This window comes from Meleagris gallopavo, chromosome 7, assembly GCF_000146605.3.
Source record: "Meleagris gallopavo isolate NT-WF06-2002-E0010 breed Aviagen turkey brand Nicholas breeding stock chromosome 7, Turkey_5.1, whole genome shotgun sequence".
Taxonomy (NCBI): domain Eukaryota; kingdom Metazoa; phylum Chordata; class Aves; order Galliformes; family Phasianidae; genus Meleagris; species Meleagris gallopavo.
Window position 1 is genome coordinate 32,257,585 of NC_015017.2, and position 12,246 is coordinate 32,269,830.

Sequence of the window (12,246 nt, forward strand, 5' to 3'; positions counted from 1 at the left end):
GCGCTGCTGCCTGCTTTGGTTCTGGAGCGTTTGGAACGCTTTTTTTTTTATTATTGTAATTATTATTTGCAGACGAGCTTCGTCAGAGGTGACTCGGCGAAAGAAAAGATATATAAACGTGTGTTCTCTCTGCATTATCAAGCTGCAGAGATGAAAAAAAGTAGCATGAGAAAGCTACTTTGTACATGCGCGAGCTTCAGTTGCCACCCGAAGCATCTGCTGCAAACTTCACCTTGGTTATTGGTGGTCCTTGAAGAAGTAGATCCCGGTGGGCATTGAATCCTAGAGTCATAGAATCACAGAATTACGGAATATCCTGAGCTGAAACGGACCCATATAGGGATCATCGAATCCAAGCCCTGTCCCCACAGCAGCACCTAAACTCTGAAATGGGTGAAGGCAGTCTCCCCTGAGCTCCAGCAGCTCGGGGCCGTGCCCTCTGGTGCAGAACCTTTCCTCGTCACAGAGAGCAGAGCTCAGCGCTGCCCCTCCGCTGCCTGTGAGGCGCTGCAGCCGCCATGAGGCGTCCCCTCAGCTCCTCTGCTCCGGGCCCAACAAATCGTGTTGAGTCCGCCAGCTCTGGTATCCAACCTGACCCTCCCCTGGTCTCAAATTCACGTTTGTTTCCCAGTTGGTTCAGCAGAATCATAACTTCTGCTTTACATAAGTGTATTACCTTGAAAGTGTCACGCAACATAACCATGCTTTGCTTATCTCAGTTCTGCAATATTTTATTTAATCCGATCCCTTTGCCAGATCAGAGGTGCTAAAGCTTTCACGTCACCCCCAGATATGAATTTTCTCCAAAGACAGCAAGGTGCTGAAATTGACTGCTGAGACCTTTACATTTCAAGAGTAAAGCCTCAGTCCTTTTAACTTCATGTTTATATTCCTCAACATGGAATCTAATGCCTTTTATATGAAGTGACACAGCCAAGAAACTCCAAGGGGCAGAAAGACCAAGTGATGGCGGAAGGAACAGCACACAGCCCGGGAGCAACGTGAAAAATGTAAGTATTTCTGCTGAAATGGAGGAAGGGCCCCCATGGTACAGCTGCCCAAGAAGGTAAAACCCCCATCCTGGCCCCAGCGACTGCTATGGGGTCAGCCTGGCAGGATTCACAGGGTAGCTTTAGTACTCCAAATAATTTACAGCTGAGGGAAAAATCCTCTTGGATCAAATCCTGCATTTGTTTACTGCCCACAGAGCCTGTATAATTCCCTTGCGGTCAGTTAGTATATGTATAACCATAACTGAGCAGGGTTCTAGATCTCAGTGTAGAAAGCCTTTGCTAATATAGTAATGAGAAGATCTAAATTAAAGAGAAGGAAAATCTGGTACTCTCTGTGGTCTTTGGTATCAGTGGCTTTTCAGTATGACTGAATGTCATACTGAAACAATACTCCAGGACATTTACAGGGGAGATCCTTCTGTAAGCCACCAGAGGCACCTTTAAGGCTTTAGTGCATTAAGTATAATTTCAAACAACTTCTTATATTCCAGATATGAAAAGAGGGCGGATGTCAGAGCAAAGTGAGAAAATGTGTAAAGGAGAACCATGGAATTCCAAATTGTCTGGAATTCCTGCTTAAAATTAGTGACATTTCCCACATGCCATGTCTGTCACACGGTATCAGGAAATGGGCGAATGCAGAAAAGTTTTGTGTTGCTCCTATGGAAGTATCTTTTACAAAATCTTAGGATCGTAGAATGGTTTGATGTGGATGGGACCTTTTAAGGACATCTGGTCCAAATCCCCTGCAATGAGCAGGGACACTTACAGCTCGATCAGGTGCTCAGAGCTCCATCCAGCCTGACCTTGAATGTCTCCAGGGATGGGACATCCACCACCTCTCTGGACAACCTGTGCCTGTGAACTATCCTCCTTCCACCCCAACTTCTTGCATCTTCTGCAAAAGCTTGAAGGTCTGCACAGTTACAAGTGGCCATGCTTTTCCCCAAATGTTACTTGATAATTAGCATGATGGGTGTCCACATTTTGCCCTAAAAACACTTCAGCAAAAGTCCTATTTTTAGCCATATCATGCTTTCTTTCTAGTTTGCTCCTTTGTGGTCATATTCCACATTTATCTAGCAACATTTCTCAGTGCTATTGAATAATTTTCTTTCAGAATATGGTACTCATTTAAAACATTAACATTTCAAGAATTAATTGATCTTGCTTTCAGTATTGCAGATCCCACATGCACCTAAACTTATAAAAAATATTTAAATAACATTTGTATTAAAGTCAATGGTTTCCTTGTTTACAGAAAACTAAGTGTCATACGCAGTCAGGATTATGGTTAAAAAGTGCAATTACCTGTAAGTAAGCATTTGTCAAATTGAGGCCTAAAAATGCGGCATGCTTTAAGCCAGCATTGAAGCAATAATTATCCCAGAAGCTTGCTTTTAAAATGCAGGTTGTTGAACAAATAGATGTTGACCTTTGATAAATCATTCCCTGTTTCATTTCCATTGAACGTCACTGGCTATGAAGTCACATTGGTGTGATTGAGTTGGATGACTTGAACAGTGCAGTGCAAATACACAGGAGCAGGGGATGCCCCATGTCTCCTTTTCAGGTCAAATAAAGCAACAAAAAGCTACTTCGTATAAAAGCTGTCATGTATAGCTTCTATGAGTAAACCTACAGTTGTTTAATGAAGTGACCAGAGGAATAATCCAACCCAGTATCTATATGATTCAAACTCTTTAAATGACAACCTGGTCTATAGTGTGTTTTGCCTATAGCTCAGAACTGAAAAAAAGGAAGAAAAAAAAGGATGTTTGAGCTGGATGCAGTTGCAGCATTTCCATCTGAAAAAGAATTGAATGTATGTCCCTCACCACAACCCCAAAAATGTAACTATATAGGAAACCAGAATGAACTGCTGTTGAAGAGAAAATCCAAAGTTAGAAGTGCTGTTAGAGATCTGTTTTTTGCTCCTACGATGCTTTCTAACTCCTTCCTCCTAATCAGAGAAATTAACACTGACAGGTTAAATAAATGAATTCATCAAGCTATAGAATATTATGAAATCTCTTATTGAGATAAATTAAACAAAGTAGAACCAATCGTTCGTACTCGCTGGCGTAACACAACACGGGAATATTAATTATCAGCCAAAGGTAATTCTGACATTAGTCACTATGAAGCTGCCTCAATTGCCTCACTGCAAATTGCCTTATGGCTTTACTAATTTATTCCCCATCACCAGGTGGGGAGGTGGTGTCTGTCACCCAACAGTCCCTGCAGTGCCAATGTCGCTGCGATGCTTAGCCCTTTGCAGAGGTTGCTAGGGGACGGTGCTGGCAGCCAGGCTGGAGGCACTCGGGTGTCCTGCCCTGGCCCACCAGCTAGAGAAAAGTTGCCAGGCAGCAGCTGACCCAGGGGCAGAAAGAAGGAAGAAAAACCTGAGATTAAAAAAAATACAAAACCATCCTGTCCAAATTCACAGCTTTACGTTACGAGCCGTCCCTAGCAGAGAAAACATCCCTAAAGGAATTTTTCATTACTGCAGTGCAACAGCGGTTTCATTGCTAAAGACTTTCTGAATGTGCATCTTCAGCTGCCGCTGGAAAAGTTCTTCATGTGTGAGCTGCTGTGTATTTGCACACTGAGTGCCGTGGATGGAAATTGCTGCTTGGCGCTCAAGAGGTTTTGGCATAGCTTTAATGCATAAATTGGGAGGTATTAAGGAAAATACATGAAAATAGATCAGTATGGAGCCCTGCCACAGAAATGGAACAAAAAATGGAACAAGAAAAACCCAACCTTCTAAGCACAAAACCATGATCCCAGTCTATGTATTCCCAATCTATGTAATTTCTGATCTCCATCTCGTAAAGATGTTCAGTTATACTATTCTGCTTGCAAATGCCCACGGAGCATTACAAGATGATGGAGCACTTCAGGAGAGATGCAATGAGCTGATGCATGATGGCTAAAGACAAGGCAACAAAACCCTGCTCATGGATCACAGCACACGGAGGTCTGCTTGGGACAAGGGATATTTTACCGTTAGCCAGGTGGTCTTTGGCAAAGACGTAAGTGAGACAAAGTGAAATGATATATCAAGGGGAAATGGTTTCAAATTAAAAGAGAGAAGAGTTAGATTGGATATAAGAAAAAGTTTTTTACAATAAGGGTAATGAGGCACTGGGACAGGTTGCCCAGGGAGGTGGTGGATGATCCATTCCTGGAGACACTCGAGGTCAGGCTGGATGGGGCCCTGAGCACCTGATGGAGCTGTGGGTCTCTCTGTTAATTGCAGGGGGGTTGGACCAGATGACTTTTAAAGATCCTTTCTGATTCGAACAATTATGTGATTCCATGATTCTACAATCTTAATGCTGATTGCAAGGTTTGTTTCTCATAAGAAAATAGGCTCATAAAAGTTATCAGAACAGAAAAAAACTAATCACCTTTTGAAGTTTGTTTAAAGGACAATTTTGCAAAAAAAAAAAAAGAAAAAAGAAAAAGGAGAATCTCTGTCAGAAGAGAACTGTGCTTCCACATCATTTTATTACCAAATAAATTAAGTTGCTCATGTAAAAATGGGGCCAAATTTCTCACCTGGCACCCTGCTGCACTCAGAGGTGCTGCATGAGCATGCAAGGACATATTGAGAATATTTCCAATAAATAGAGCAGAAACTCCTTGTCCCCAAAATACATTCCATAGCTTATGCTGGGGAAAGATATTAACAGTAGGAAAAAGCAAGTAAAAAAAAAAAAAATCTAGTTACACATGTTTCTAACTGGCCTGGTCAGACTTGTGCCAACACTGCATGGCATATTAACAAATACAAGCCATATTTCTCTCCAGTTTATCCCCAAATAATTGTGAATGCCATACTAAAATTATCTTTGTTTAGTAAAATGTGAGTTTCCAAGGCATTGTACACTTTGACTTCTTCACCCAAACACCCAATGAACACATGCTTAAAATTAAAATGTAAATATTCTACATCATTAGTACTGAAGATCCAGTTATTGAAATGATTGAGGTGTGGACACCAAAGTACCTCTATGGTACTACCAAGGGGTGGCAGAAGTAACAACACCTACCAGCAGTAACTTTGGATTAATTTAATAGCATACGTCATTCATGCAAGATGTATTCAGAAATATACAGGAAAATTGCCTAAGGAGACAACTCATCTCTTTTTTTGATTATGTCTCAATGCAACTAATGTGTGAAATTTTCCATTTCATCATGTAAATGTTGGGAAGTAAAGTACACAGGTTTATTTGTCTCTTTTATTTCCTAAACACGGCGTCAGGAACAAACTAGCGAAATGTTTCACAGTGATAGAGAATGATTAAATAATAATAATACCTAATGCATAATGTAATTCGACAGAAGTCATTATCCATTTCCACAGTCTCTATTAGGTTTCCATATTTTACTGTTCTCCAGGAGCATCTACTTACTATTTGCTATAAGTGCAGAAATTGGAAGTAATACTTCAGAAACAAGTCCTTTCTTAAGACTCACCTTTTGAAATCAGAGATAAACCATGTTCCTTAATAAGTATTGAAAGTGGGTCCTGTTATGACATATAACAACACACAATTGTGCAGAATATCGTGATGGAAAAGATAATACGTGATACAGTCTGTACTGACAGATCTGGGAAGCTCATGGCTATCTAACTTGTCCTGGAAATACACAAACCACTTCTCCTCATGGCCATAATTGATTAATTATAACAACATTATTATTATTATTATTTTATCAAAATGGGAAATTGTATTTCTGCTTGAAGCAAAGCACTGCTATCACTTCATATTTCAGATTTTTCATAATTTTTTCAATATTTTTCACAGTTTTATTTTCCATGTATTGTTATGAGGTTAAATTATATATGAAATTATATATTTCCCAGGGGAAATGCACTTTTGCATCCCAAACATGCACAACCTTCGTTTCATCAGTGTTACAAACTGATGATAGAATTCCCCCATCTTGGTCAATAGTGGACATATGCACAACTGAAAAGACTGTTGGAATACTTCCTTTCTTTCATGCATAACATCTTCCTCTCCTGAGAAGCTACATTTGCCAGTTGCACAGAGGTTAGCCCTAAGGCTGCTCGTACATCATGTTGGCCTCTGCAGTCCGATTGCATTGTATTAGCATCACTGCTGCCTGGACAAGCACAGGAGTTTGTGTGCATAAAAGTTTACTACTCAAACTTTCTTTAGTAGTTCCTTTAGCAGAAAGCAGCAGTATTGGCCAGTGTGAGAAAGTTATCATGCTGACAGCTATCATATTCACTGTTACAGCATTTTCCTCCAAAATGGATTGAAAACTTATGGATCAAAGAGCCCTCCCTCGCTGCCTCAAAGCACTTTATTGGGTGATGGAAGCCAGGTGCCATAGTGTGTTCTTCATTCTGGTTTCGGGCTAAATCTTATTAATCACAAAAGAGATTAAACAAAGGAACATTTGGTACAAGGATTTTGCCATCAGGTAAAGGTTTTATGGTAAAAGTCCAAATGCAAACAGCCATGACTACAAGCAACGTTTCCTTCCTAGTAATAGCTACATAAATAGAATCAAGAGTGTTTTGAATAAGCAATTGTTTCACTCCAGAAAAGAGTGAACAGAATGTGTTACTCTCATTAAAGTTTAAAAAAATCCCAGGAACTCGGTGAGCAAATAATAATTGTACCTGCTATTGAAACCTAGTGTACAAGATGCCTTGTTTAGAACGTAAAAAATGCATGTGCATTTAGCATAATCAGGCTCCGAATGTCACTTCAACGCACCTTTTAATATCACTTAGTCCTTCGTCGGGGGATAGGAAGGCTGCGACAAAGTATGTTTCGGTTTATTCTGCTCACTTTTGTTCTCTCTACAAAAGGTAACGTGAAAATGTGCCCCAGGATCCGCCCCATCTCAGCGAAGCGCGTTCTGAGCGATTCGGGACGAGGAGGATCCGTCTGCAGTACGTGAGTGCCCCCCATAGGCTATTCCTCAAATCATGGCGTAAAGCCGAAAAAAATCCTTCGGGGAAAAGGAGCCTGAAACCTTAAAAACAAACAGCTCTCCTAATAGAGGTAGAGCTTACAACGGCGATTGACGTCGTGCCCATCGGTTTTTAGGTAGAGATGGTTTATTTTTTGAGAGCTTTGTATATGGGGAGGTCCAGGAGATGCGAGTGCTCAATGTACGTTATTTTAGACGACTTAAATTGATGAACTGCCTGGGTAAAATGCGTTTTTAAAAGCAGAATATTACTTTTCCAACTGATTTAACAGAAATAGAAACTATAGCTGGGGATTGTAACTTGCAGTGACTTAGTTCTCAAATAAAAGACTTGACATGTACTCTTACACACCATTAGAAAAGAAAAAAGTAACCAGTTGTGGTGCATAGTTAAAGGATAAGAATGTGAAGCTATGCAAACATTCTGTCTTTTTATCATTAGTCGGACAATAAAACATTGTCCCTTTGTCTGCTCTCAGTTGTTGCAGTAAACACTGCACTTCACAGCTAATGAAAGTTCATGCATATAACCTTTGAGGTGTCAAATACCCACTGAGCTGATGGAATTAACATTACTCTTCAGGCACTCACTCATACATTGGAAAAAAATGCGCTGTCCTTTAAAGGAAGGGTGAAAAAAGGGAAGTTTTATGAGCATCAAACTTTTTTGAACCTATGTTGTGCTGCAAACGCTGTGGGATGGGACGTCCTGCAGTACCGTACGTATAAATGTGCTTATGGAGCATCTTATGTCTGCGTAAGTGTGTTTATGGAGCATGAGGAAAGAAGGTGGATGGGTGGCAGAAGGGGTAAAGGAAAGTGCTGGGAAAAAAATCATCTGTGACATTAAAAAAAAAAGTTCAAGAGGTGTAGTTACATTATAGAATGCTTCACAATGGAACACAAACTCTCTGAGGGGTTAACTCCCCCAAGCTTCTTCTGCTAATGTTGTTAGAGAACTGCAGCATTTACTCTTTCGTGTCAGTTGATGGAATAACAATGAAACTCAAAAATTGCTACATGGAGGAGAGGGAGAGCTAGAAATGAGAAAACACAGTGAATGATGTTGAATGAAACAATAAGATACTGAAAATTCAAATTCACCCTCTAAGCAAAGATCACATTTGTCTTTATATATCCCCTTATTCCTTACAGCAGAGCAGGTAGAACTGCTGGCTGTGTGAGCACACAGATGGGAACAGCGTGGCTCAGTGCATTACATTCAGTCCATCCTCAAAATGAGGCACTGGAATAGGTTGCCCAGAGAGGTGGTGGATACCCCATCCCTGGAGACATTCAAGGTCAGGCTGGACTGGGCTCTGAGAACCTATGGAGCTGTAGGTATCCCTGTTAATTACAGGGGAGTTGGACCAGATTATCTTTAAGGATCCCTTCCAATTGAAATGATTCTAAACATCAGAATGATTCTTTCCATAAAACGACTTTGACTTTCTCTGGTTTGAAGTTCAACTCATTTCTGTTCTTAACCAGGGATGAGGACCCATGCAGTGGTAGCAGAGAAAAAGGAGTAAGCTTCAGGGATGAAAGTCCTTCATGATAAACTGATGCCTTGTTGGAGTGATACTGGTTCATTCAGGTCCTCACTTCATTAAACTGAGAAGTTCTCTATGGCTCTACATGTCTAGCTCAAGAGAAAGCAGCAGTAGGCTATGCACTCAGACAGAAGTAGACACCAAGTATTAGGCAATGTCTAACATCAAGTGTGTGTGGAAAATAGCTAGAAGGGCCGTGAAATTTTTCTTCAACATTGGAACAGTATCAAAGGATGGCAGAGGTGTGTACCTGTGACTGTGAGAGTTCTGGCCTGAGGTGCTGAGATTGCACTTACAGGTTTTATCCTGAGGTTATGAATATGGCCCTGTTGATCTCCAGTCTTTTTTCCTCAATAACAACATGATAACTCCTCTCTCCAAGTGCAGGAATAATGGGGCTCTTAATGCCCAGGGAGCTGATGGAGTTACAGTCTCTGGAGGTTTTCAAGAAACGTGGATACATGGTGCAGAAGGATAGAGCTTAGTAGGGCGTAGCAGGGATGGGCTGGTGGTTGGACTTGGTGATCTTAGTGGTGTTTTCCAATCTTAATGATTCTATAATTCTCAATTTGGAAAGCTTTCAATGATTCTTGTCAAAGAAGTCTTAAAAGACTTAAAATTGCAGCAGGATGAGAGAGAAAGCATATTCATAGCGGAGAAATGATTAGCAGATGAGAAACAAAAGATTGCTGGAAATGATTTTCTCAGAAAAGAACATAGAAGTCACCACTAGAGTCCCAGAAGAGTCTGAATATTCCTGTAATATCCTGTGCAAGTCAGGAAGACAACATTCACACTGCAGTTTAAACTTTGTCTGTCAGAATATCTACAGAAGCTTTGTAACCCTGTGCCCTTCCTCTGAATAAGAATGCAAGAGTTTAAAGAGTGAGTAAACTGTACAGGAAGCAAGAAAATGTAGAAATGGCAGCTTAAGAAAAGAACAGAAAAGAGAAACTTGCTAGCAGCTGGAGGTGGGAATTCAGAGTTCTGGTGAAATCCTACTTCAGTTTATGTTAAAAGCTTATTCCATTCAAAAACAGGGAGGGAAAGGCAGGAATCACTTATCTGACAGAAATAGGAGGTAAATAACAAGTGACCCACAGGGAAATTATTGAATGAAGTTGTCCTGCAGCTTTCAAAATGAGGACTCATTTACTAGTTGATCAGTGGGGCTTTTTCTTTCTAGCAACATGCATCCCCAGACTGGCACTTGGCCAATGTGACTTTAAGACGATGAAAATAAAATTACAATAACAGATTCCCCCCATCAGCTTGTATTGCTCATTATTTCTTAGGGGTACATGTGCCTGCAAAATGAAGTAACAGACGCCAGCGATTTATTTATGTCTCCTCTCTAAGTAAACAAAAGTATCTCTGCAAAGCCATAAACAAAGAAGGAGGCAAAACCACTTAGCTAACACACATATTAAATGCACTTTGATGGAAAGGTTTTCTCTCTGAAAAATCTTCAAGGCTAACACTACGGCAGGACAAACAAAAGGATTATTTGAAATGGAGGCAAGAGGATCATGTAGTACCCTATGGCAATCCATCTGGGGAAGATTTCAAGAATCTCCAGCGTTTTCTTTAATATAGTCTGTCCCAAAGGCAAAACTATTTGCTTTTCACAAGCATTTTTATGAGCTACATCTTAAAAGTAATCACTGGCAGAGATAATTTATTATTAGCCAGAGAGGATATTGAAAGGCAGGGGAGCCATTAATCATCTATGCAGATATGGGTGAGATCCTGGCCCTATGGAAGTCAATAGCAAAATTCCCATTGACATCTGTGAAGCTGGGCTATTACTCTATGTGCTTGTGGTTTAAGTGTTCCCTCTAACTACCAGGTCAAGTTTCTTGCTTGCATAATACTGCTGATTTACAAAGAGCAGCACTTACTTTTGAGTAGGAAATATCTTCACATGGCTGAAATGAAGGCTTTTCTGCAAAAGACTCACTCCTTCTAGACTTAAGAACTGGAATTGTTTCTGTATTACAAGGTCTGGGTACGCTGTGAAAGTTCACATCTAGAGATATGGTTGCTCTTTGTAATGAATTGTAAGGAGGCTGCAATTCAGATCTAGCTGGTATGACACCGCACGCTGTCTTCCTGGCAAACCTATCTGCATTTAACTCTGATTTCCCCAGAAGTCAGCAATAGACCTGTCAGCTATTACAAACCAGCAGCGAGTCTAATAAACAATTTCAGAAATACCCATACTCAAAATACTTACATACAATCACACGTGCCCTTCAAAACTATCCGTCCCTTTCACATGAAGTGGGCACGTGAGCCCCAAGAGTTAACTCTGCAGCAAAAAGCAGGAAGCCAGAAAAGAATACTGAGTTTTAAGGAAGCTTTTCCCTATACTGTTGTAGACAATATGTTTCAGATCAGATCACTCAATGACATTATGCCACTTTGATGTCATGATCAACACACTCTCACTTTTGCCCAGTATTTGGTTTCTTTGTGAAGCGTATTGCCGATGCCTCATACAGCTCCATCTCCTCTGCAGCCAAAAAGGACAAGATCAAATTATTTCTACCTTCTTGTAGACAAAGTGCTCCAGAGACATCATTTTTAGCCTCAGCCCGGGGGAACAGAAGTGATTAAACAATTGCTGCTTAAAAATAGCATTGCACATCAGCATCGGTCCGTAGCAAAGTCACTTGCAAACTATCAGCAAGATGTTTGTTTTTACCCTCTTCTGGGCTGCCATGGCAGCCAAAATATTCCCTTCCTCTGAATTGATTTGTTCCAAAAGCCCAGGTATATTTGTTTTCCAGAGCAAATCTGTATGATTAATAATAGTAGGTGAGAGTTAGTTTGTGTGCTTTATTTTAATGAATAAAACCTGGAGTGTAGAGAGGTTTGTGTTCAAACAAGGCTAGAACAAAATTATTTGAGGGATTTTGGCTTTTCATGTGTCTTTTGTTTGGTGTTCAGGATTCAGACCAGTCGTACCAGGCTCTAAATCCTCACGAGGGAATAGAGGAGTCTGACCCTTGTGATGGGTTAAATCATTCCATCAAGGATATTGGGAACTGTGACTTTTTGCTCAGAAGCACAGGGCTGATACAAGGAATGATAGCCTTATATATATAATTGTTTTCATGTATATTCAAAACAGGCTGAAAAGGCTGATCTCTCTTAATTAAATCATGAATAAAGATGAGATTTTCTTCCTTCAAAGCACAGCCTGCTGCCTGAGCTCTGACTGTGCATCCTGGGCAGTTTGATCCTCCAGGTTCAGCTTGCTGAACTCTGTTGTCAGCCTGAAGGATATGCTCCAAGTGCAAGATCTGGTCTGGTGCATAGAGAACGAGATCTATTTAACAAAACCCTAGCAGCCTAGGGCCTTCTATTCGCATTCAAGAGACACTCTGGACTGCTTCCCAGGGCTGCAGGATGTCAGCCCTGGCATTCAGCACTACGAGCCTGTTTCCTGGGTCCTCATTACTACATCGAGAAGGAGCATCTGCTCCTCTCCAAGGAGATGGATAGCACAAGGTCAAACCCTCAGAGGGGTAGCCCCACTGCATTTTCCCATGGAGCATCCATGGAGCTGGGATAACCAATCTGGCCCAGCACCAAAACCCACTAGGAGAACTCCCAGACTTTGGTGATTTTTGGCACACGCTCTTCTCCTTACCTTAGGACCCACGCATGAGCTATGTTCTGTCTGT

The 12,246-nt window shown here is 40.9% G+C and overlaps 1 long non-coding RNA gene across 2 annotated transcripts; it reads left to right on the plus strand.

The window, feature by feature from the left end:
* The first annotated feature begins 509 nt into the window (after nt 1–509).
* LOC109368699 lies at nt 510–7,820 on the plus strand. Of its 2 annotated transcripts, XR_004160421.1 has the most exons (4): nt 510–817; nt 926–1,010; nt 6,877–6,964; nt 7,585–7,820. It is a non-coding gene; the product is annotated as an uncharacterized LOC109368699 (long non-coding RNA). The 2 variants fall into 2 exon arrangements; XR_002116967.1 differs by having other exon boundaries at nt 510–1,010.
* Nucleotides 7,821–12,246: the final 4,426 nt, after the last annotated feature.